Source organism: Rhinoderma darwinii, chromosome 1, assembly GCF_050947455.1.
Source record: "Rhinoderma darwinii isolate aRhiDar2 chromosome 1, aRhiDar2.hap1, whole genome shotgun sequence".
Taxonomy (NCBI): domain Eukaryota; kingdom Metazoa; phylum Chordata; class Amphibia; order Anura; family Rhinodermatidae; genus Rhinoderma; species Rhinoderma darwinii.
Genome location: NC_134687.1, coordinates 661,106,370 through 661,132,647, shown reverse-complemented (window position 1 = coordinate 661,132,647; position 26,278 = coordinate 661,106,370). Strand labels below are relative to the sequence as shown.

Sequence of the window (26,278 nt, the reverse complement as noted above, 5' to 3'; positions counted from 1 at the left end):
CACCTAGAAAGGGTCCGGTGGCCCCTCATAAAAGGGGGGGTACTGTAAAGGATCTGCCAGGCACAGCTTCTGGGTCGACGCCTGTGGGTAATCAGTCTGTACCTGCTCCTATGTCTGTGAGACTGACTCTATCTTCCACCACTCAGGATGGCAGGCTTAGGAGTGGGAGACCCTATCACAGCCTGGCCAGACGGAGTTAGCTCCCGCCCACTGTCTATTTATACCTGCCTTTCCTGTTCCTCCTTTGCCTGTGATTCTGCTCTGCTTGTTTCCTGGCTCTGCTGCTGCTCGAACTACTGATCCTCTGCTTGTTATTGACCTTGGCTTACTGACCACTCTCCTGCTCAGCGTTTTGTACCTCGTGCACTCCTGGTTTGACTCAGCTCGTTCACTACTCTCGTTGCTCACGGTGTCTCCGTGGGCAGCTGCCCCGTTTTGCTAGCTTCTGTGTACCCTTGTCTGTTTGTCTGTTGTGCACTTACTGAGCGTAGGGACCATCGCCGATTTGTACCCCGTCGCCTAGGACGGGTCGTTGCAAGTAGGCAGGGACTGAGTGGCGGGTAGATTAGGGCTCACCTGTCTGTCTCCCTACCCTGTCATTACAGGAGCAATTTATACACCTGATGTTCACATACAATATACATATTTTTCAGTACCACTATGACTGACCCTTTAAACAAACTGGTCACCCATTTAGCCATCATATTACCCTCTAGTGTTATTTCTAACATATAATCGCAAGGCCTCCTCAAGTAATGATACAGTGATATTCACGCAGCGGGGCATCTGACCTAAAGTAGCGCCAACTCCTACACACTGAGTATTGATGCTGAATGCAGCTGCAGGATGAGAAGCTCGGATAACAGGCAAGGTCCACTCCAGCAGAAGCCCAAGGTGTCTGTGCAAATTTAAACGGTGGTCCGCTACTGCTAACATCCAAGGCTCTTCCATCCATGCAGCTACGGTAATGGTACATATGTATTCTTGTTTTTCCCTGTTAGTGTGGTAATTACAGTATTATTATACAGTTCCCTTATTTAATTTAAAGTAACAGGGATAGTGAGGTAGGGCATGCTTCTGGCATTACAGGGCTGTGTGTGCAAATCCAAAAATCAGTCAGGTTGTTTTGCTTCCTCAGAGCATGATACACAACCTGCTGATGTTTGATAAACTTATTGTCCCAATCGTCCTATAGGAAACATCATTGAGGGTGCCCGCCAGTGGCAACATCATCAAGTAGCGACAACTTTGACTTCCTGGTTAGTAATCTTTTTTGCAGTGGCTGGCGTGGATCCAGGTGTCTTTGCCTTCGAGCTTGACTGAAGTTGCAGTGACCAGTTGCACTTGGTAGGGTTCGGTATATCTGGGCTCCAAAGCCTTCCTTATGTGTCTTTTCAGGACTACCTAATCACTAGGCAGCAGTTGATGGGCACCTTCTAAGGAATTGGGGTCTGAAATAGAAGAATACACTTGTTTATGCAATTCAGTTAAATGCCTGTGTAGTTGGATAACATAGGCTGTTAGTCCGTCAAACTGTTGTTGCAACTGTTGCGGGAAGTACAATCCCGTCTTTGGAACTGACCCAAACAGTACTTCATAGGGGCTGAGTTTCAATTGCCCCCTAGGAGTGGTTCTTACAGAGTAAATGCCAAGGGTAGGCATTCAGTCCATGGCAAACCTGAGGACTCCATGGCTTTCTGTATTTTTAACTTCAAAGTTCCATTTAGTCTTTCTATCTTACAACTACTTTGGGGGTGATATGGTGTATGGAATGTCTGTGTGATGCCGAGGCTAGTGAGTATATTTCCTAGTACTTCTAGTACTTCTCCTGTGAAGTGGGTTCCTCTGTCACCCTCAATTACTTCAGGGACCCCATATTGGCATACTACTTCACTGAGTATATTCCTAGCAGTCTTTTTTTAGCTGTGGCTTTGGTTACTGGCCATACCTCAGGCCAGTTTGAAAACAAGTCAGTGCATACGGGTACATATTCATATACACGAGGACATATTCATATACACTAGGACATATTCATATACACTCACCTTGGGTAGCTGTATGTAGTCCAACTGCAGTCGCTGGAAGGGGTAATCAGGGTGAGGCGTGCGCTTACTGGGTGTTTTTGTCATTTTACCGGGGTTGTGTCAGGCAACCCTCTATATGCCGAGCAGCTGCGTTCTGGAATCCAGGTGCAAACCAGTGATGTAACACTGTGCTACTCATGGCTCCTTTTGAATTGTGGACTGGGGAACGCGCTAGGGCGCACATCATTGGGAAAAGACTACATGATAAGCACGTTTTACCCTTTACATGCCATGGCTCTCCTTCACCTCTGACAGCTCCTACCTCCTGCCACAATTTCAGTTCAGGGGCCAGTGCTTGGGTCTGGAAAGCACACAGCAATTCCTCCATGACCGGACCCACTTCTTGGACTAACAACACGGGGAGGGTGGCAGCTGCTTTTTGCTGCTTGGTCAGCCTGTGCATTCCCTTTTGCTTCAGGGGTGTCTAGTCTTGTGTGCGCTTGTTTTTTAATTATGGCTACCTCTGTCGGTAATACTAGAGCCTGAAGTAGTTGTTGTACTGCATCTGCATTTTTGATTGGTTTGCCTGCTGAAGTCAGAAAGCCTCTTGATCGCCATAATGTGCCATAATCGTGTGTGACTCCAAAGGAATACCTTGAGTCTGTATAGACGTTCACCCTTTAACCTCTGCCATACTTACATGCTTCTGCGTGTGCCATGAGTTCTGCCTCCTGGGCAGAGCTGCTGGAGGGCAGTGACTTTTGTAGCACTGTCTTACCTTCCTGGACTACTGCAGATCCGGTGGTGAAATGTCCTGTCTGCTCATTCCAGTATCTGGATCCGTCTACAAAATACTGAACATCATAGTTAGTCAAAGGTTCATCAGTGACACCCGCCTCTCCCCTTCAACTAGCCATATTGACTTTGAACAAACACAGATTGTCTATTTTTAACACCCCTTGTCGCTAATAAAACTCGGAAGAAGTTTCCCATTTCAACAGATTTTCCTGGTCTTAGCGCTGGATCCTTTCTTACTTCTTATTGCTACACCCAGTAACCCCTGGGATTCAAGTTGCATTAAACTGACAATCATGTTCATGCTCCATATCAAACAAGTCATTGTCTTTTGCAAGTTCATACATTAAGGATCTGACATCCCCCCCTACCCCTCCTTTCGCTACAACCATAGGCATCAAAGTAGCATGGTTGAGCGTAGTACATCTTTTCAGAGTGCAACTGCGTGTGGGACATGAAGCACTAAATTATGTTGTCAAATAATGTCTGCAGTTTTGTCAAGGAGAAGGGCGGCTGCTGCAATAGCCCTGAGGCAAGAGGGCGCACCTCGTGCAATGGGATCGAGGCTAGCGGAGTAATATCCGATGGGCCGCATACAACCACCATGGTCTTGTGTGAGCACACCTGGAGCGTGACCACCTTCTTTGTGACAATAGAGATGGAAAGGTTTAAGGTAGCTAAGAATGCCCAGAGCTGGGGCTGAGACTAAAGACAGCTTGGGGGTGTACAATGCATCTAGAGCGTCAGGCAAGAGTTGGCAGGTGTCAGTGTTAGGCAATCATACAGGGGCTACATTGATATGGACATCTTTTTAATCCATGCTCTACAATAACCCACTAATCCCAGGAAGGCTCTGAGAGAGCGATGGTTGTGTGGAACTGTGTGGTCTGAGATAGCAGTAAGCCTGGAGGGAGTCAGGTGCAATACACCAGCAGACAGGGAATATCCAAGGAAAACAACAGTGGGCTTACAAAGTTTTAATTTCTTCCTGGACATTTTGCAACCTATATGGGAGAGATACAACAATAATGAGACCGTTTCCTAAGCCCATATGTCAACAGAGACACAACACAATACTCATCAACATATTGCAATAGACAAGTGGTGGAGTGTTTGGGGGACCACTTATACAACAGCTCTTTCATTGTACGGGTGACAATATCAGGGGAATTTGCTGGACCCTGGGGAAGCAACATCCAGGCATTCTGTGTGTGAAGGCAAAATATTGGTAACAATTATCAGTTTCCTTTCTAATAAATTAGCAGTCATTCATGCAGATTGTGCTTGTAATAGTTCACGTGAGGGACAGAGAAAAAGGCAGCAATATACTTCCCTTTTCTAACATTCTCACACACCAGCTGCTGCCCCCCCCCCACCTTTCACAGCTTCCTTTTTTTTTATTTTTGTAGAACTAAAGCCCCAGCAAGCCAAAATGCTGAAAGGCCACTAATTCTCTGCTATATTTGTAACTCTAACTTTAATTATTTAAAACTTATACTGTATATAAGGTAAATTAAAACATCAGTCTATTTACACAACCTTGTACTTAACCCCTTAAGGACGCAGCCTTGTTTTGGCCTTAAAGGAACAGTGTCATGGCAAATAATTTTTTTATATGTTAAAGATGTTAGTGCTTTAATAAAAACGTTTATATTCATTTGTGTGTTTGTGTTTTACTGTTTCTTATTTTTACACTTTTTCTTCCCTATGGGGGCTGCCATTTTTTGTTCCATTTCTGTGTGTGTCGATTAACGACACACACAGACATGGAGTACGGCAGCCACAGTCCCATAGGGACTGTGAACGGCTCCCGTCCCATTCACGTCCGTGTACGGCGTCTGTGTGGGAACTGCGCATGCGCCGCTCCCACACAGTCCTATTCGAAATTGGCGCCGTCCGGCGCCATTTTCCTGTGGACCGGAAGTCGCGGCCGGACAGTAATATTACTACTTCCGGTCGCGGCTTCCGGACTTGTGCACATGGAACAGCGGCAGCAAAGGGAGCGGACGGGCCGGAGGGAGCCGCGGCGGCAGGAGCAGGTAAGAGATTTCAATGTATGTTAGTGTTTGTGTGTGTTTACTACTGTATGTAAACCTACTACACTGTGGGTTACCTCAAAAAATGGCGACACACAGTGTAGGAGGTTAAACCTTTCAAACCCCTCGTTTATCCCGGCACTAGCCAGGATAAAGGAGGGGGGATGCTGAGAGCTCACTAGAGCGAGAGCTTTTAACCCAATGTTGCAATGCTGCAATTTTGGGAACTAGCTCCATCTAGTGACCAAAAATGGGTAGTATTATAAATTAGAAAAAATTTATAATATTTCCTGACTCGCGAAAAAAATAAAAAAAATTTGAACAATGTTTAATCACCCACACACTAAATGTTTAAATTTTAAAAAAAAAACATGTTTTTCGGGCAACACCATGCCTTTAAGGCTCAGAGCCCATTTTTCAAATCTGACATATTTCACTTTATGTGGTAATAACGTCGGAATGCTTAAACCTATCCAAGCGATTCTGAGATTGTTTTCTCGTGACACATTGGGCTCTATGTTAGTGGTAAAATTTGGACGATATATTCAGTGTTTATTGTTGAAAAATTGCAAAATTTATAAAAAATAGCATTTTTCAGAATTTAAATGCATCTGCTTGTAAAACAGACGGTTATACCACCCAAAATAGTTACTAGTTCACATTTCCCATATGTCTACTTTAGATTGGCATCGTTTTTTGAACATTATTTTAATTTTCTTGGACGTTACAAGGCTTAGAACATAAACAGTAATTTCTCTTTTTTTTAAGAAAATGTCAAAAGCCTTTTTTTTAAGGTACCTCTTCAGTTCTGAAGTGGCTTTGAGGGGCCTATGTATTAGAAACCCTGATAAAACACCCCATTTTAAAAACTAGACCCCTCAAAGTATTCAAAACAGCATTTAGAAAGTTTTTTAACCCTTCAGGCATTTCACAGGAATTAAAGCAAAGTGGAGGTGAAATTTGCAATTTTCATTTTTCTTGCTGAATTTCAATTTTATTCAATTTTTTTGTGTAACACGGAAGGTTTTACCAGAGAAACACTACTAAATATGTATTGTCCAGATTCTGCAGTTTTTAGAAATGTCCCACTTGTGGCTCTAGTGCGCTTGTGGACTAAAACACAAGCCCTAGAAGCAAAGAAGCACCTAGTGCATTTTGAGGCCCCTTTTTTATTAGAATATATTTTAGGCAGCATGCCAGGTTTGAAGAGGTGTTGAGGTGCCAAAACAGTAGGAATCCCCCAATAGTGACCCAATTTTGGAAACTACATCCCTCAAGGAATTAATTTATGGCTGTTGTTATCATTTTGACCACACAGTTTTTTCACAGCACCTATTTTAATTGGGCTGTGAAATTAAAAAAATGAAATTTTTTCCAATAAGATGTAATTTATGATCAAAATTTCCTATTTTCACAGGGAACAAAATACCCCATTTTGTTGCCCAATTTGTCCTGAGTGCGGCAATACCCCATTTGTGGCGATAAACTGCCGTTTGGGCCCATGGGAGGGCTCAGAAGGAAAGGAGCGCTATGTGTTTGTTGGAGTCCAGATTTTGCTGGATTGGTTTTCGGGTGCCATGTCGCATTTGCAGAGTCCCAGAGGTATCAAAGCAATGGAAACCCACCAGAAGTGACCCCATTTTGGAAACTACACCCTTAAAACAATTCATTTATGGGTAATGTGACTATTTAGACCCCATAGTTTCTTCACAGAAGTTATTTGAATTGGGCTGGGAATTTAAAAAAAAATATTTTTTCCAATAATATGTAGTTTTAGTTCAAAATGTCTTATTTTCACAAGAAATAAAATACTCAATTTTGTTGCCCAATTTGTCCTGAGTGCAGCAATACCCCATTTGTGGTGATAAACTGCCGTTTGGGCCCATGGGAGGGCTCAGAAAGAAAGGAGCGCTATTTGTTCTTTGGAGTCCAGATTTTGCTGGATTGGCTTTCGGGTGCCATGTCGCATTTGCAGAGCCCCAGAGGTATCAAAGCAATGGAAACCCACCAGAAGTGACCCCATTTTGGAAACTACACCCCTCAAGGAATTCATTCATGGTTGTGGTTATCATTTTGACCCCACAGTTTTTTTACAGCACCTATTTGAATTGGTCTGTGAAATAAAAAAAATGACATTTTTTCCAATAAGATGGCATTTTTTATCAAAATGTCTTATTTTCACAGGGAACAAAATACCCCATTTTGTTGCCCAATTTGTCCTTAGTGCGGCAATACCCCATTTGTGGTGATAAACTGCCATTTGGGCCCATGGGAGGGCTCAGATGGAAAGCACCACCATTTGGCCTACTGGGGATTTTTTGGTGCAAAGTCATGTATGCAGTAGCCCCTGAGGTACCAGTACAGTTGAAACCCCGAAGAAGTGACCCCGTTTTAAAAACTACACCCTTGAGGCATTCATCTAGAGGTGTAGTGAGCATTTTGACCGGAGACATACACCCCATAAACTGTAATGTGGGTTCTCACGGGTACGTCAATACCCTACATGTGGCTGTAATCAGCTGCCTAGGCACGCAGCAGGGCTCAGAGGGGAAAGACGAGGGGGGATAAGCTGTGCCGAGTGCATCAGGGTAAGTAAAACTGGGGTAGATTAAAACTCATGGGATGTATGATAAATTTTGAAGCACTCTTTCATACGGAGCCTTAGTTTTTCGGGACATGTGTCACATTGATATATTGTGTCCTTCCTTATCCCCCTCTTATAGCAGACTTTGTACCTCTTTTGACTTTTTTCTTTCTTGCCAGTTTGGGGAACTTCTCCTGGAAAGTGTTGCCCTGGTAAGATGCGTGTGGCCTCGCCTCCAGAAGTACTGGGTGCCCCCCCCCTTTCTTGGTCCATAAAAATTAGTTTCTTGATAACCACCTCTTGAAATTCCAGGAAAGTTCCCGTCTGGCCTGTACATCGATGTAGCACGTACGCGTTGTACAATGCCATCTGTATGATGTGCCCGGACAGCTTCTTATACCACACCGCATAGCGCTGTAGGGCTTCAGGGCTTGATCTGACAATTCCACCCCTCTCATGTACCTATAGTAGTCCAGGATGCAGTCTGGTTTGGGGGTCTCTGTACTGGTACCTCGTACAGGTACATGGGTACTGGTGTGACATCTCTCTTGTCCTTGTACTTGAAACACAATATGTTGCTGCTGGATTGTGCCCTGCTCTCACCCCTTCTGAGCGTTTGCCCTGCAGAGTCTTAGGGAGGCCTCTCAGATTTCTTCTAGCAGTGCCGCATGCCGCAGGACTTCTGGAAGCGAGGCAGTTGAAGAGTGGGACGCTGGTATAAAAATTATCCAGGTAAAGGTGGTAACCCTGGTCCAGCAGTGGGTGCACCAAATCCCACACAATTTTTGCATTAACTCCCAGTAAGTGGGGGGGCATTCTGAGGGCTGAATACTGGTGTCCTTCCCTTCATATATCCTAAATTTGTAGGTATACCCTGATGCTCTCGCAGCTTATACATCTTTACGCCATACCTTGCCCTCTTACCCGGCAGGTACTGGCGGAATTGAACCCTCCCTTTAAAATGTACTAAGGACTCATCAATAGAAATACACTTCTCGGGAGTGTATGCTTGGGAAAACCGGGCACTGAAACGGTCTAATAGGGGTCTCCATTTATACAAACGGTCAAAACTGGGGTCATCTCGGGGTGGGCACGGCTCATTATTAGTATAATGTAAGAAGCGAAGTATTGCCTAATTTATTTATTTTTTTAGGTTCCAGTTCAGTTCTGAAGTTGCTTTGAGGGGCCCATATATTAGAAACCCCAATCAAACACCCCGTTTTAGAAAGTAGACCCCTCAAAGTATTCACAACAGCATTTAGAAAGTTTATGAACCCTTTAGGTGTTTCACAGGAATTTTGAGCAAAGTAGAGGTGAAATCTACTTTTTTTTTTGTCAGAAAATACTTTTTATACCATTTTTTTTTATAACACAAATGGTTTTATCAGAGAAACGCAACTCAATATTTATTGCCCAGATTCTGCAGTTTTGAGAAATATCCCACATGTGGCCCTAGTGCGGTAATGGACTGAAGCACCGGCCTCCGAAGCAAAGGAGCGCCTAGTGGATTTTGAGCCCTCCTTTTTATTAGGCACCATGTCCGGTTTGAAGAGGTCTTGTGGTGCCAAAACAGTGGAAACCCCCCAAAAGTGACAGCATTTTGGAAACTAGAGACCTTGAGGAATTCATTGTACTTTTCATGGGGTGCATGCGGCTTTTTGATCAGTTTTTATTCTATTTTTAAGTGGCGCGGTGACTAAAAAACAGCAATTCTAGTATTGTTTTTTTTATTCTATTTTTTTTACAGCGTTCACCGTGCGCTATAAATGACATATTCACTTTATTCTGCGGGGCGATACGATTACGGCGATACCAGATGTTTATAGTTTTTTTTTTATGTCTTATGGCGTTTGCACAATAAAATACGTTTTGTAAAAAATCATTCACTTTTTGTGTTATCATATTCTAAGAGCCAGAACGTTTTTATTTTTCCATCAATAAAGCCGTGTGAGGACTTATTTTTTGCGTAACGAACTGTAGTGTCCATCAATACCATTTTTAGGTACATGCGACTTTTTGATCTCTTTTTATTCCATTTTTTGCGAAGTGAAGTGACCAAAGAATTGTGATTCTGGGACGGTTTATTATTATTTTATTTTACGGCGTTCACCGCGCGAGATAAATAATAGATAAATAATAAAATAATTTTGTAGTTCAGGCCGTTACGGACGCGGCGATACCAATTATGTATAGTTTATTTGTTTGTTTATATATTTTTATTAATAATAAAGGACTGATAAGGGAAAAGGGGGATTTTTACTTTTATTACTTTTAAATCTTTTATTTTCTTATTTTTACACATCTTTTTTTAACTTTTTTTTCACTTTTTTACTTTGTCCCACTAGGGGACTTGAGGGCAGGAGGCCCTGATCGCTATTCTAATACACTGCACTACATGCGTAGTGCAGTGTATTAGAACTGTCAGCTATTCACTGACAGCAAGCCCAGGACCCACTAGGCTTCCGTCTATGGCATAGCCGGACGCCATTGTTTGGTGTCCGGTTGCCATAGTCACCATCGCCGGCCGCTATCGTGTAGCAGGCCGGCGATGGCAGCTTAACCCCTAAAAAGCCGTGATCGCTATTGAACACGACTTTTCAGGGGTTAATCAGCGGGGACACAGCGATCGGTCCCCGCTGTAGGAGCTGTGACAGCTGCTGTACGAGACAGCAGCTGTCACAGCTCCTGTATGTGTCGGGAGGACGGCCGAAACGGCCGTTACTCCCGAGACGTACTATTCCGTCATGGAGCGCGAACAGGGCGCTTACCATGACGTAATAGTACGTCACTGAGCGTTAAGGGGTTAAGTTCAATATTCTAGGACTTTTTTTACACAATATTTTCAAATATAATAACAATAATTTAAAGTTCAATAAATTCAGTTCTCAATCTGGATTGAGAAAAACATCTCACATCAAACCGTACACATTTTCATTTGCTCCAGTCGCTCCTAAGACTAGTCCGCGAAACACACACTGTATACATGGACACACACACTGTTTACACGGACACACACACTGTATACATGTCTATATTATACTTCTCGCCATAATCCACATTACTCACTGCAATGTACCTAGCTGTATTAATCTTTACATCACTAGTACAGTCACTCTAATTAAAATCTATGCTTTTATACACATACTCATATCAACATCATTGACACACTCTTCTATAGCTCTGCTTTTCCGATCAGTTAGTCTTACATATTGAACTACGTAAACAACCTTCTCTATGTAAAGTACCATTACTTCTATCTTAATTTGTTTAAACATTCTTTTACAGTTTTTGACTGCTTCTTCACCTTTCAACCGTTTAATTATATCAACTGCTGACACCCATGATTCCACACACCCACTTCACGGTCTCCGGCCCCCTTCTCGGGAATTTATAAGGAGGTTCCCAGGTCAGCTGTATCAGACCTCAAAGGACTACTCTCCTTTGTCTGACTGTTTCAAACCTTTCTATATCCAAACAATCAGGATATAGTGATTTTCCGTCCCCAGGCCTACGGCACTCGAAAGGAATTGGAATATTGTCACCCTCTGTTGAAATCTGACTATATCAGATTCAATTATATCCTTACAATTAGGACACAATGATATATTTTCCCCATGCCTCTAGCACTCTAAAGGTATATACCTTTTACTATCTTAATACACTTACTAGGTGTGCAGTGTGCAGTGGGGTATCCGTTAAGTTGATCCCTTTTAACTATCTTAACCATAATTACATAATGAAGAGTACATACAGTAAAACACAAACAACAATAGTAGTTGGTATTTCAATCAATATCTGTTATTGTCATTTCAAGTTACATATGTCTATAGAGTCTGAGCTGTATTGTAGACCTTACATTCAAACATTCATACAAACACAGATAGAGACATTTGTTCGGGATGGAAATGTAAGAGACACTGACTGACCTGAGACAGAATCGGGAGTGGAGTGGCTGAGGCAATAATTAAGTAACTAACAGTGTTACTCACTGCTGTTTTATGTCAGCGACTCCTCCCGAATCCGTCCACTGTGTTCAGTCCGTTACTCGTTGTCTTACATACCGGGCTTTCGGCACCAACTGTTAAGGGTCATCAATTTAGGCAGGTCATCAACTGGACCTCGATGTCTCTTATCTGGTTTCAAGTATGTGGGACAGCTTGATGATGCATCGGAGAGAAACTACACACTTCACACATATTGTAAGTGCAATCAGATTCTCTAGTTTATTAGCAAAAAATACATAGCCAACACCTCTTTTAACGATATATAATCTATGTCTCCCTCTCCAATCACATAAGGGGGCCATGGCCTTCAGTCTATCCAATCAATATTGACAATGTCTCCTCCTCCTCTAAATCACGAGGGATTTTATCCTGTAGTCATCATAAAAGAACACGTATAAATTATATCACATTGTATCACATTATATCATTTTATATCACGTTTTGTTATATTTGTAATCAGCATATTTTAGCTACGTGCTCAGACATCATATATTTATATAGATTAAATATAAGTATACATCTTTTACGATTATCTTACCTGTAGACTTCCAAGGGTTATTTCCCACGTGCAGTACTAAATAGTACAGCTGCTTCCACCGTTAACTACACCACCCCACTTACGTAGCCATAGTATATAACCCAGCAGATTGGAAGCATCAGTGCATAATAGCCATGACTAAGAACACAGAGAGTGTTCGAAACGCGTAGGCTTGTACACTACCTACCTTAAACTGCCTCGTTACTGCGTCCTTTTGTTTGTTCTATTTTAATTTTTGACTACAATAAAATTGGGAACTACGATTCCTTTTTAAAAACACTACATCAGCACTGGATCGACTTTCCTTCTTTTTCTCCTGCTACCCACCGTGGACCGTCACGGAGATCTGGGCGAAGCTGGAGTGTTGGAAGCAGAACTGGTGAGCTGGAGGTTTCCTCCCCCTGTTCCTTTGTGATCATATATTTTAGCTATGTAAGCAGAGTCATAGTCTGTCTAAGAAAGAGGAAGTATCATTTTAGCTCGTGGTGAGACATCTAAAAGGAAGAACAAAGGCTAAAGTATTACATAACTGAATCAATAGTTTTAAAACTTGAGAATAATATATAAAATGGAGGATAAAAGGTCCAGGCTTCCATCTCACATGTCAAGACTGTTATTATGGGATATCAGAGGACATTACAGGGAGAAGGTATAAGAGGAGAGAACTACAACTCCCAGCATGTCCAGACTGTTATTATGTGATATCACAGGACATTACAGGGAGGGGTATAAGAGGAGAGTACAACAACTACCAGCATGTCCAGGCTATTATTATGGGATATCAGAGGACATTACTGGGAGGGGTATAAAAGGAGATAACCACAACTCCCAGCATGTCTAAACTGCTATTATGGGATATCAGAGGACATTACAGAAATGGTATTGTGTAATATCAGAGGACAATACAAGGAGGCATAAAAGAGGAGAGGACTACAACTCCCAGCATGTCCAGACTGTTATTATGTGATACCAGAGGACATTACAGGGAGGAGGTATAAGATGAGGTATAAGACGAGGAATAAGAGGAGAGAACTACAACTCCCAGCATGTCCAGGCTGTTATTATGGGATATCAGAGGACATTACAGGGAGGGGTATGTGAAGGATGGTTTATTTGCTTATATTCTCTGTGTGAAATTACATTGTGAATTTTCAAGCAGGATGCCGAATTACTAAGATATGTATTATGTGAAAGTGATTATAATAATGTTTAAATGATTTCGTTTCGTGCAGCAGCCATCCCTTCTGGAGTTCCCATCTTGGTTCTTTTGTACTGAATAGAAAAGTCATTGTTCCTTTAATACAAGTAATGTTGATTTCGTATGTTTTATCTTTGACCTTGGCTCCCATACGAAGTTTGCAGTGAAGGAACAGGGAGTGAGAAGGGAGGGTGGCAAGTATGCGTGTGGGAAGGTCTCCCCCATCTCCACGGGAACATTCTGCCCAAGAGAGATAAGGCCACCTGCAAACCTAATGTGTGAAGAATTATAATGATGTATCTGGGATGTACGTTATGATCTGCTTTGTACTGAATAACAAATATTGTCACATTGTCTCTGATTGGTTAACCTCAAGCCTATACCCCTTCTGAATGATATTATTATAGTTTGAGTTTGGAAATAAACCTTCAGAGAAGTATTTTGAGCATATCAGCAGCGTCTGTGTGTTTTCTTCTCCTCTCTCGATATATATCGGTGAAATATCCTGATTAGGATGCTGAATAATGGGGCCTGGCCTGAGAATCTGTTTGGACTCGTATAAATTTCAGTCTAATATATTTTGAGCCATTGATTTCCACGACAGTAATGGTGCCGAAACACGGGAGATTGCATGTCTGATAAGCTGTCACTGAAGACGTCTGGCTTTGCATCTGTGAATTTACAAAAAAACCGCAGTAGGTAAGCAGCTTATTCTTACACCATTCACACATGTATTGCGTAAACCTTGGAATCTAGCTGTCAGACGTCACATCTTCTGGACGTGGCCCCTTATTCAGCAGTGGGTTGAAAGATGGATCCAAAAAAGTATGTTGAAGCTTTTTGTGTGGTGAAGGATTGCAGGTATGTACGTTATCTTAAACTGTTGATATGAAAGACATGAGAGAATTTTTGCCAGCAATTACATTGTTAACCAGAAAAAATTGTGAGAAGTGTAAGACCCTTTGGAATGCAGTGACGTGGCGGAGAGAAGTCATAACTCACATGTGAAGTAATTGAAATTAAAATATTGTAGTCTGGACAGTGAGGAAAAAAATTGTGCTTGCTGCTCTGTTGTAGTGTCATTTGTTATTTAGTTGTGTAAAATTGTTGAGGATTAATAGTTGTTCTGTTACCCGTTTTGTCTGGGATTATAGTTGGGAGGTACTGACTGTTTGTAGGTGAGAGAAAAGTTGGATAGTTGTGAGTAATATCCTGTAGTACCACAGGGGCTTCAATGGTTAAGTCCTGATAATGTAGAATCCAGTGCAACAGGAAAAACTTAGAATACTGTATTAGAAAATCATTTATATTGTGTGTAAGGGTCCTTAAACCAGTTGTATGCATTGCCAGACTGGCATAAAGTGGGAATCAGTACAGACTGATTTCTGGCACATGTGATAATCTGGCATATACACTTTGATGTAAAATAACATCCAAGTAATTAAGTCTATAGTAGAATAACATCAGACCGCTGGATTGAATACCGTTGTAATATAACATCCTGTATTCAATGAATGACCCTGACACTTATCCCAGATGCTACCTGTGTGGTAGTAGTAATTACAGTGAAGGATATTGGTATTGGATCAGACCCAGAGCCCCTAAAGAAATAATCACCAACATACATAACAGGCCCCTAAACTACAACCCACAGAGTGAACGGCTGAGCGGGGAGGATAACATATATGTTGCCAAATATACTTTGCATGTGAAGCCATTGCAAAGTGATAGAGGAAAGAGTTTGGGATATATGCTACATCACAGGCTGTATGAACCGAAAGACACACCCCAGCAGCAAGTGTTCTGCATAAATGAATGTGACCAACTCCTGCTTGAATCAATGGAGGTTCATGAATGTCGATTGTGTTGAAGAATTTGCTCTTGCAATTGTTGATTGGCAGCATTTTGTATGTTCTTCATGTTCAATACAGTGAGGGATCAGAGGAAAGGGGATCCTACTGCTAGAATGTCTGGAGGAATGACTTTTGATATCGTATTGGTTAGACAGTCTAGGAGATAGACTGGTCTGAGATATCTGTCGGCAAACGTGGCCAGTTTGCCTGGAGGTGGGGGATTTACCGGAAATCACCCTACTGCTCTCCGACCATGGGGTCAGGAGGAAAAGAGACAAAAATGCCTTGGGGCATGGGTCCCAGCCATCATTATAGTAGAATGAGCAAAAGGAGCTGGGGCTTTAATTGTAAAGTATGTGAAGGCAAAATAACACACTGTAAAAAAAAATTGTTGAAGAGGCTGGCAGCCGTAAGATGGATGTTTGCATGTGATAAATAGAATGGTTTGTGGAAAGTTGAGAAGTTAAAAGGACAAAGTAGGTGATTACAGGTGGTTACAAGTAAGATGATGTGAGAAAGAACAATTTGAATACAGGTGTAAATTTTAATTGGAAGAGTGAAGAAAACGGAGCAGCCAGTTACATTGCAGTGACTAATGTGGGTCAGAACGGGGGGAGTGTAATGTGAACAGGTGTGATGTGACATCTGTGTGATGTCTGTAATGTAACATGTGTGAAGTTTGAACCTAGTGGCCACAATAAAGCAGATCTATATTGTATGTTCTTATCTTTAACAGTAGTAATGTCTAAAATTTGTAGTGTTTTGTGTATGGGGTTAAAATCAGTTCCACTCCTTAATGGAATGTTTCTTATCTTTGCGCACGCGCTGTCGTCTGTAACTACATCAAGTGAGAAAAATATTACAGACTGCTGGATCTGTCAGTAAAAGGATAAAAGTTACACTGCATATTTATGTGTTATGCTGCGATAAGATTTCATGTTGGAATGTTTTGATGTTGATTCAAGTAAATTAAAATACAGATATTGTGAGACATGGGGTCTTGAAAATGTATGTGCCCTCACTGTTCCCTAATCTTATATATAGTTTATTGGTTTGCAGTAATTAATATTACCAGATACATTATTTTCTGTGTTATTGAATAACTAATTACATTTGTCTTGTTTTTTTGTTTTCACACATGAGGCACGTGCTATAGTGCGGCCTAAATGTTATTTTTTGAAAATGTGAGATGTTTTACAGGTAAATGGTTGCAAGTTATTTTAAAGATAAAATGTATTTTTGTCAGGAGAAAGTCATTTTTGTTCCAGGCTGTTGTGTATTATAGGGGGTTATACTAGTGCCCCCCCCCCAGATAGAGTGCCCGACTTTATTATGTTGAGATATGTAGTTTTGAACCCTGCTACATTACTTTCGCAGAGTCCAAATAGGAGGGAATGGTGAAGGGACTGATCAGGTAGTTTTGTGTTTTATTTTGTTTTGAATTAATGAATTTGGTTCTAGGAGGTCTACAAAATGTGTATGAGACCCCAATGAGTAATCCAGATTAAATGTGTATGACAGTAATCTAGATTTTGAGGTATTTCTGTGTAGATGGTTCCAGATCTTTCCAGAACGGTGAATATGGCACTGGGTATGCTGTGCTGTAGGCTCCACCCAATATGAGGTATTGTGTAAAAGACCATCCCCCTCCAGCAAATTTACACAGGAGGCAGAGGTGACGTCACCCACAGATGAGTCTTTACAGATTTAGATGGGGGAGAAGGCAAAACAAAAAAATTGTCTGAACATTGTTTATTTTATGCCAGATTTCAGTAACATATTTTGTTTGATTTTGTATTAATCAGGTATTTACAGGACTTGGTGGGGTGGGATTTACAAGTCTTCTGGATTATCAGATGAATGTGGAAAAATAAAACTCCACCCTTTTGAAATGTTCTATCTATATGTGACATGGGTTTCCAATGTAAATTTGTAATGAAGAGATATTTCATCATACAGTATGTACAAGACAGGATACGAAGCACCGAGTGTTTTACCATTTAATGCATAATTGTAAAATTAGTTTCCTCGGCCCAAGTGCATAACCTTACATTTATCAACATTAAACTTAATTTGCCATTTCTCTGTCCAGACCTCCAGCTTCCACAAATCCCTCTGTAATATTACATTATCCACCTTTACAGAGCTTACTCTCATCTGCAAATACTGAAATTATACTGTGTAAACCCATTACAAGGTCATTAATAATGATATTAAAAAGAATTGGACCCAATACTGACCCCTGTGGAACCCCACTGGTAACTGCGACCCACTCTGAGGATGCACCATTAATAGCCACCCTCTGTTTTCTACCAGTGAACCAGTTGTTGACCCAATTACACATGTTTAACGACAGTCCCAGGATTTCCATTTTATATACCAACATTTAATGTGGCACATTGTCAAACACCTTTGAAAAATCTAGTTACAGCACATACCCAGCCTTACCCAGGTCCAGTCGTGATACACCACATCCACAGCCTTACCCAGGTCCAGTCTAGATACACCACATCCACAGCCTTACCCAGGTCCAGTGTAGATACAGCATATCCACAGCCTTACCCAGGTCAAGTCTAGATACACCACAGCCTTACCCAGGACCTGTCTAGATACACAACAACCACAGCCTTACACAGGTCTGGTCTAGATACAGCACATCCACAGCATTACCCAGATCCAGTCTAGATACACAATATCCATAGCCTTACCCAGGTCCAGTCTAGATACATAACATCCCCAGCTTTACCCAGGTCCAGTCTAGATAAACCACAGCCTCACCCAGGTCCAGTCTAGACACACCACATCCACAGCCTTATCCAGGTCCAGTCTAGATACACCACATCCACAGTCTTACCCAGGTCCAGTCTAGACACACCATATCCGCAGCCTTTCCCAGGTCTAGTCTTGATACACCACATCTACAGCCTTACCCAGGTCCAGTCTAGATACACCACAGCCTTACCCAGGACCTGTCTAGATACACAACAACCACAGCCTTACACAGGTCTGGTCTAGATACAGCACATCCACAGCATTACCCAGATCCAGTCTAGATACACAATATCCACAGCCTTACCCAGGTCCAGTCTAGATACATAACATCCCCAGCTTTACCCAGGTCCAGTCTAGATAAACCACAGCCTCACCCAGGTCCAGTCTAGACACACCACATCCACAGCCTTATCCAGGTCCAGTCTAGATACACCACATCCACAGTCTTACCCAGGTCCAGTCTAGACACACCATATCCGCAGCCTTTCCCAGGTCTAGTCTTGATACACCACATCTACAGCCTTACCCAGGTCCAGTCTAGAACTTAACTCCTCATAGACGCTAATCAGATTGGTTTAACAGGACTGATCCCTCATAAACCCATTCTGATGCTGCGTTAACAGTTTATTTACATTGAGATACTCGAGAATAGCATCTCTTAGAAAACCCTCAAATATTTTACCCACAATGGAGGTTAAACTTACAGGTCTATATTTTCCGTGCCCACTTTTTAAACCCCTTTTTTAATATTGGCACCACATTTGCTATGCGACAGTCCTGTGGAACAGACCCAGTCATGATAAAATCCTTAAATATCAGACATAATGGTCTGTCTATCACGGTACGTAATTCCTGCAGAATGCGGAGATGTATACCATCCGGACCCGATGATTTGTCTATTTTAATGTTTTTAAAGGGAACCTGTCACCATCATTTCACCTATTGAACTCTACTCACCCCTTGCTGGCCGCTGCTGTCAAAAGTTAATTGTCGTTATCCCCTCTTTTAAACTCCTCCTCTAACCGTAATTAACGGTCTGCAAATATTTTGCGCCTTTTATGGTAATGATCCGGAAGTCTCTTTCGTTCCTCTTCTTATGCCCTCCCACCGCAGAAAACGGTCCCTCCCTGAATGCCAAAATCTCATCTGAGATAGCGTGCATCCACAGTCATGTATGGTCCGACACCGTGCCCTGCTTCGTCCAGACCTCAAATCTATTTACTGCGCATGCCCCTCTATGGTGTCCCGGTGTGCGGACGCATCAGAACAGCACATCAAAGCCCAAGCATAGGATTTTGTGTGTGCTGGGGAGAGGCGAGAAGCTGTCTATCAAGAGTAAGGAGGTGGGGTAAACTAGGAAAGGATTAAAGGGAATGTGTCGCTAGAAAAGTTTTTTATTTTTTTTTAGTTAAATAGTTAGTGCCTAAATGATTAAACATTGTTCTAATTTTTTTAATTTTTTCACGAGTCAGGAAATATTATAAATTAGATACTAATTTATAACATTTCCCATTGCTGGTCACTAGATGGAGCAATTCCCAAAATTGCAGCATTGGCATGTGGTAAAGCAACCACATTGCTTTATGCTGCAAAATTTGATAAGACACACTCGCTCTAGTCAGCTCACAGAATCCCGCCTCCCTTATCCTGGCTAGTGGCAGGAGAAAGGAGGGGATTGAACGTTCAAACCTCCTACACTGAGTGTCGCCATTTTTTGAGCGAACACACAGTGTAGTAGGTTTACATACAGTAGTTATCACACACTAAAACACGTACATACACAGAAATAACTTACCTGCTCCTGCCGCCGCCGCTCCCTCCGGTCCGTCTGCTCCCTCCGCTCCAAGTGCTTGCATTAGAACACAAGTCCGGAAGCCGCGACCGGAAGTAGTAATCTTACTGTCCGGCCACGGCTTCCGGTGAAAAAAAAATGGCAGCCCCCATAGACAAGAAAAAGTTCAAAAATAAAAAAAAGTAAAACACAAACACACAAATAAATACAACATTTTTAATAAAACACTAAAAGCAAAAAAATTTTTTTCGCGACACCCTTCCTTTAAGGAATGAAGGTACGACTCTTTTTGATAGAAGATATGACTCTTTTATGCGCATTAGCATATGGCACGCGACCACTAAAAAACAGAATACTAAAGATACAGAGCCGACTTAGAAGATAATTATAGGTTACATAAAAATAATTTTTCACCCACTTCCACCAGGTAATGCTGGTTTAATAGGTGAAATGCTGGTGACAGGGGGCCTTTAAGGCGGGGCTGCTCTTCTTGCTGGGTTAAGAAAGTGACATTTACAGGAGAATTTACTTTATCCCTAATCTTGTCGTCTGACATTGGATTTTCATGTGTAAATACAGTAGAGAAGAAGACATTTAATAGATTGGACTTTTCCTCATCCTCCTCCACCATTTTACCCAGATTATTTTTAAGAGGGGCAACACTTTCAGTTTTCAGTTTCTGATTATTTATGTGTTTGAAAAATAGTTTTTGGGTTATTTCTGCTTTCATTCTCTAATTCAATCTTTTCTGCCTTTATTTGTCTTTTACGCAACTTAATTTTTTCTTTAGAATTATTTTATGCCTCTAAACAATCTTCTTGCTTTAGTAGTTTGAATGCTTTCTTTTTTATCATTTATTGCCCCCTTACTGTTTTATTTAACCACATCGGTTTCATCCTGTTTCTTGCTTGCTTATTCCCATAAGGCCTGATTCAGACGAGCGTATATCTCGTCCGTGTGGCGCTGTTTTTTTAACGACCATCACATGGACGCATGGATGTCAATGGGGCTGTTCACACAGCCATTGTTCTAACAGACTGTGTGAAGGGCCTGTGAAAAATAGGACATGACCTATTTTCGTCTGTTTTCACGGATCCCTCAATAGACTCAATTTATGAGGGATCTGTGAAAACGGGTCTTGCACGGATGCGCTTCCGTCCGAGTTTGCACTCGTTTGTATGAATCTGGCCTCAGGTATATATTTTTCACAGGCCTTATTTAAGAGGCTTTAAAAAATGTCCCATTTTGTTTGTGTATTTTTAGTTTTGAGGACATTACCCCAGTTAATGCCCTTAAGGTTATCCCTTAGCCCATGAAAATTGGCCTTTCTGAAGTTTCGTTTTATTGTAGATACTCCACCAAACATGTTATTAACCCCTTAAGGACGCAGCCACTTTTGGACCTTGTGACACAGCCTCATTTTTTTTAAATCTGACATGTGTCACTTTATGTAGTAATAACTCTGGAATGCTTTTACCTATCCAAGCGATTCTGAGACTGTTTTCTCGTGACATATTGTACTTTAAGTTAGTGAAAAAATTTGGTCGATATATTCAATATTTTTGTGTGAAAAACACCAAAATGTAGAGAAAATTTGCAAAAAATTAGCATTTTTTAAATTAAAATGTATCTGCTTGTAAGACAGACAGTTATACCACACAAAATAGTTACTAGCTAACATTTTCCCATATGTCTACTTTAGATTGACATCCTTTTAATTTTTTTAGGACGTTACAAGGCTTATAAGTTTAGCAGCAATTTCTCAAATTTCCAAGAAAATTTCAAAAGCCTATTTTTTTAGGGACCAGTTCAGTTCTGAAGTGGCTTTGAGGGCCTTATATATTAGGAACCCCCACAAATCACCCCTTAAAGTATTCAAAACAGCATTTAGAAAGTTTCTTAACCCTTTATGCGTTTCACAGGAATTAAAGCAAAGTGGAAGGGAAATTTGCAGATTTAATTATTTTTTGCAGAAATTCCATTTTAATCAATTTTTCCTGTAATACTGAAGGTTTTTACCAGAGAAACACAACTGAATATTTATTGCCCTGATTCTGAAGTTTTTAGAAATATCCCACATGTGGCCCTAGTGCGCTACTGGACTGAAACACCGGCCTCAGAAGCAAAGGAGTACCTAGCGGATTTTTGGGCCTTCCTTTTCTTAAATTATATTTCAGGCACCATGTCAGGTTAGAAGAGGTCTTGTGGTGCCGAAACAAAGGAACCCCACAAAAGTGACTCCATTTTGGAAACTATACCCTTTGAGGAATTCATCTAGGGGTGTAGTGAGCATTTTGCCCCACAGGTGTTTCATAGATTTCATTAGAATTGGGCAGTGAAAATGAAAAATTACATTATTTTCCAATAAGATGTAGCTTTACCTCAAAATTTGTATCTTTTTCAACAAATAAATGAGGAAAACCACCCCAACATTTGTAAAGCAACTTCTCCAGAGTACGGAAATATCAAACATGTGGTCATAAACTGCTGTTTGGGCAAGCGGCAGGACTCGGAAGGGAAGGCACGCCATTTAGCTTTTGGAGCGCTGATTTTGCTGGATTCATTTCTCTGCACCATGTCGCATTTGTAAAGCTCCTAAGGTACCAGAACAGTGGAAACCCCCCAAAAGTGACTCCATTTAGGAAACTACACCCCTTGAGGAATTCATCTAGGGGTGTAGTGAGCATTTTGACCCCACAGGTGTTTCATAGATTTCATTAGAATTGGGCAGTGAAAATTAAAAATTACATTATTTTCCGATAAGATGTAGCTTTACCTCAAAAATTATTTTTTTTCAACAATAAAAAAAAGCACCCCAACATTTGTAAAGCAACTTCTCCAGAGTACGGAAATACCAAACATGTGGTCATAAACTGCTGTTTGGGCAAGCGGCAGGACTCGGAAGGGAAGGCATAGGGGATACATGTGTTTTATGGCAAACCCCTTCAACTAGTTAAATGCCGTTGTCAATAGGGGTTTTTCTATGAAGGACATTTATGACATATCCACAGGATATTCAAAAAAAGTAGTAGGACAACAGCACACGTCTTCAAATCATCAAAGTGGTTTTGTTGTCAAGACATCCACAAACGACAGGCAACGTTTCGACCCATAGTGAGTGAGGGGTCTTTGTCAAGCCTTGACTGTCGTTTGTGGATGTCTTGACAATAAAACCACTTTGATGATTTGAAGACGTGTGCTGTTGTCCTACTACTTTTTTTGAATTTACATCGTGCCGGAGTGGGTTTGCCTGGCTTGACAGCGTGCACCGCATCACACTCGGGACTAGTGCTGCTTCAAAAATCCTTTTTTTTCTTGATATCCACAGGATATGTCATAAATGTCAGATAGATGCAGTTCCCACCTCTGGGACCCGCACCTATCTCTAGAACAGGGCCCCCTAAACCCCGTTCTAGCTTTCTGTGCTCTCCCGGCCACTTGATTACATGTGGAGTTATTGAAACAGCGTAATTTGCTAAGCTACTCTGTTTCCGTAACTCCCATAGGACTGAACAGTAGTTACGGAAACCGCGTAGCTCTCATGCTACTCTGCTTCTGTAACTGCCATTCATTACTATGGGAGTTAGGGAAACAGCGTAGTTACATGTAACCAAGTGGCCGCTGGTTCAAGTCCCCTAGGGTAACTAATAAAATGTGTAAAAAAAAATAAACAATTTTAGATACATTTTTAGGAGTGTAAAAAAAAAAACCTTTTCCCATTTTTCCCCAAGCACAATATAAAAAATAAAATAATTTCGTCCCGCAACAAAATAAGCCCTCACACTACTCAATCGATAAAAAAAAAATATAAAAAAAGTTTTGGCTCTCAGAATGTGGTGAAACAGAATAAATAATTTCTTAACAAATTATTTTTTTCCTATTTTCTGTTGTCTAAAATCTGGGTGCATTTTATAGTCCGAAAAATACGGTAAGTTAAACGCTAATGTCGTTTTGGGCTTACTCACAATCATTCTTCCACGCACCAAAACTACACGTGTATGGACGGGTTAAAGTTTCCTCTCTTTGGATCTTTTTTAATAACTTTTATTCTGCCCTGATGTACACCGCCATAGGTAAATAGTAAATAATAGGAAAAAAGAATGGGGATAAGAAAAAAGAGGGGCAAAAGTTACTTCAATCGTTCGATCTCTTATAATATTAAACCGGCACCAGAAGGCAGATTATGCCTGCCGTCGGGACGAACTCGGCACCAGTTTAGGGATAGTACAATTGAGGGAAAGGTTAGAGGATCCATGCTTCTTCCCTTGCACAGTACCACTAAAGCTTAGATCTCCCCCTAGGTGTGAAAACGTGACCGAGGTCGCACAATAGAACGCTTGTGTGCTGGCTCCGATCCATGTATCACACAGCAGTAAATATCATGCTTATCAGCTGACAGGCGGGGAGTGTGACAGCTGTTCTAGCGCTTCTCTGTGTCATGCTGGCTGAGTGTGTGGCTGGCTGAGAGCAGAGCATGTCAGCTACACTAAGTGTTTATATAAAATTACAGTCAATCAAGAAGCTCTCTGCTCATGCTGTGGTTACATGTATGCTGCTGCTGTGTCTCTGCTCATGCTGCGGTTACATGTACGCTGCTGCTGTCTCTGCTCATGCTGTGGTTACATGTACGCTGCTGCTGTGTCTCTGCTCTTGCTGCAGTTACGTGTACACTGCTGCTGTGTCTGCTCATGTACGGTTACATGTACACTGCTGCTGTGTCTCTGCTCATGCTGTGGTTACATGTACGCTGCTGCTGTGTCTCTGCTCATGCTGCGGTTACATGTATGCTGCTGCGTCTCTGCTCATGCTGCGGTTACATGTACTCTGCTGCTGTGTCTCTGCTCATGCTGCGGTTACATGTACGCTGCTGCTGTGTCTCTGCTCATGCTGTGGTTACATGTACTCTGCTGCTGTGTCTCTGCTCATGCTGCGGTTACATGTACACTGCTGCTGTGTCTCTGCTCATGCTGCGGTTACATGTACGCTGCTACTGTATTTCCTCTTGTTAGGATGACACTATATATCTCTTAGTAGCAGCTGTATGGTCTCAATAAATGCTGCTGATACAATTTACAGCAGTGTTACCATGCACAAAGTTTTTGATTATTAGGAATACAGAATTTAAATATGGAACCCGTCCTTTCCTCCTATTCCCATTTTTATTTCTGTATTCACCTCTGCTAGCTATTGGTAGTACTAGTGGCATCTAAGGAGGTGAATAATAACAGACTTTATAACCACATAAAAATAATAAAATAATAAAAAAACAACCATAAATAACACAAACATTAATGGGATTTGAAAATAAATTTTTGGTGTTTGCCACATATCCCCTTGGTAGCCAAAATCTGCCTTCTGGTGCCGGTTCTATATCCTAAGAGATCGCACAATCCAAGTAAATTTTGCCCTTCTTTTTTCTTATCCTCATCGCTTTTTCCTGTTATTTACTACACGTGTATGGAGCCTTCAGTGTCTAAGTCTACAGTCACGTAAGGACACCCATGTAATTTTTTACATTTGTTGACATGTGTATCAATATTTAATCTTCATTTATACAGTATAAAAAGAAAAAAGCTGACCGAAAATAAAGTATAAATTCAATTCTTATTTTGTTTGTTTAAAAAATTATTACTAACACCTCACAGATATGTGTACGCCACTTCCTTCTATGGCTCAAATACCTGGTTCAGCATGTTTGGCAAAAACAACCTCCAGCAGGCGTTTCTTTTTCTTTTTTTATAAGGCCTCATTCACACTTGCATATTTTGGTTAGTATTTTACATCAGTATTTTTAAGCAAAAACTTGAAGCAGAAAATAAAAAGAGAAAAGTATAATGGAAAGATTTGCACGTCTTCCATGTTGTGGGCCCGCTCCTAGTTTTGTCTTACAAATACTGATTTAAAATACCGTCCAAAATATGCAAATGTGAATGAAGCTTTACGGTTTACTAGTCTCTTATATGGGAGGTTTTGCTTCCTACTCTTTCATGGGGAGCATGCACAATCAGTTCTACCCCCCCCTAAATCTTAATGAGATTTAGAACTAGGCTTTGACTTGGCCATTCAAGAATCCTCCATTTTGTTCCAAAGTCTACTTTAAGCTGAACTTAAAGCTTTCTGACAGACGGTCTCACATTATCCTCAAACAGCCTCTGCCAATGTAGAATCCATTGTAGATGACGAGCTGCCCAGGTCCTGATGCAGTTTCTAACCATAACATTTCCTCCACCACGCTCTCCAGTCAGTTTTTTTTCTGCTGAAATGCGATCTATAATTTATGCCAAACATGTTCTACCGGGGACAAATAACTTTTTGATCCTTCTTTCCATAGCAGACTGTTCCAGAAGTCATGATTTTTTTTCCTAGGTGTTCACGAGCAAACTGTAGTCTTGCCCTAATGTTTTTTTCTGGATAGCTAAGGTTTTATTTTGGCACACCCCTTGTAGTTTTCATTTTTTAAGCGTTTTTGCAATTTTACACATCAAGAGTGGCAAAATCTGCAGTAGATCTTTAAATAAATTCTGGGGTTCTCAGAAACTTCTCTCAGCATCTTGTGTTCTGCTCTCAGGTTGATCTTACTGAGACCGACTGGCCTGGACCAATTGGCAGTACTCTGAAATCTCCACCTGTAGATGGTTTTCTGTACAGTGGAATGATTGACATCTAATAGTTTAGCTGTGTT

At 41.3% G+C, this 26,278-nt stretch overlaps 1 protein-coding gene across 1 annotated transcript in view; it reads left to right on the top strand.

Annotated features, from left to right (window-relative positions):
- The window catches only part of LOC142708287 (uncharacterized), a 235,374-nt gene that overhangs the window by 45,557 nt on the left and 163,539 nt on the right, over positions 1-26,278 (top strand). The window lies entirely within an intron of this gene.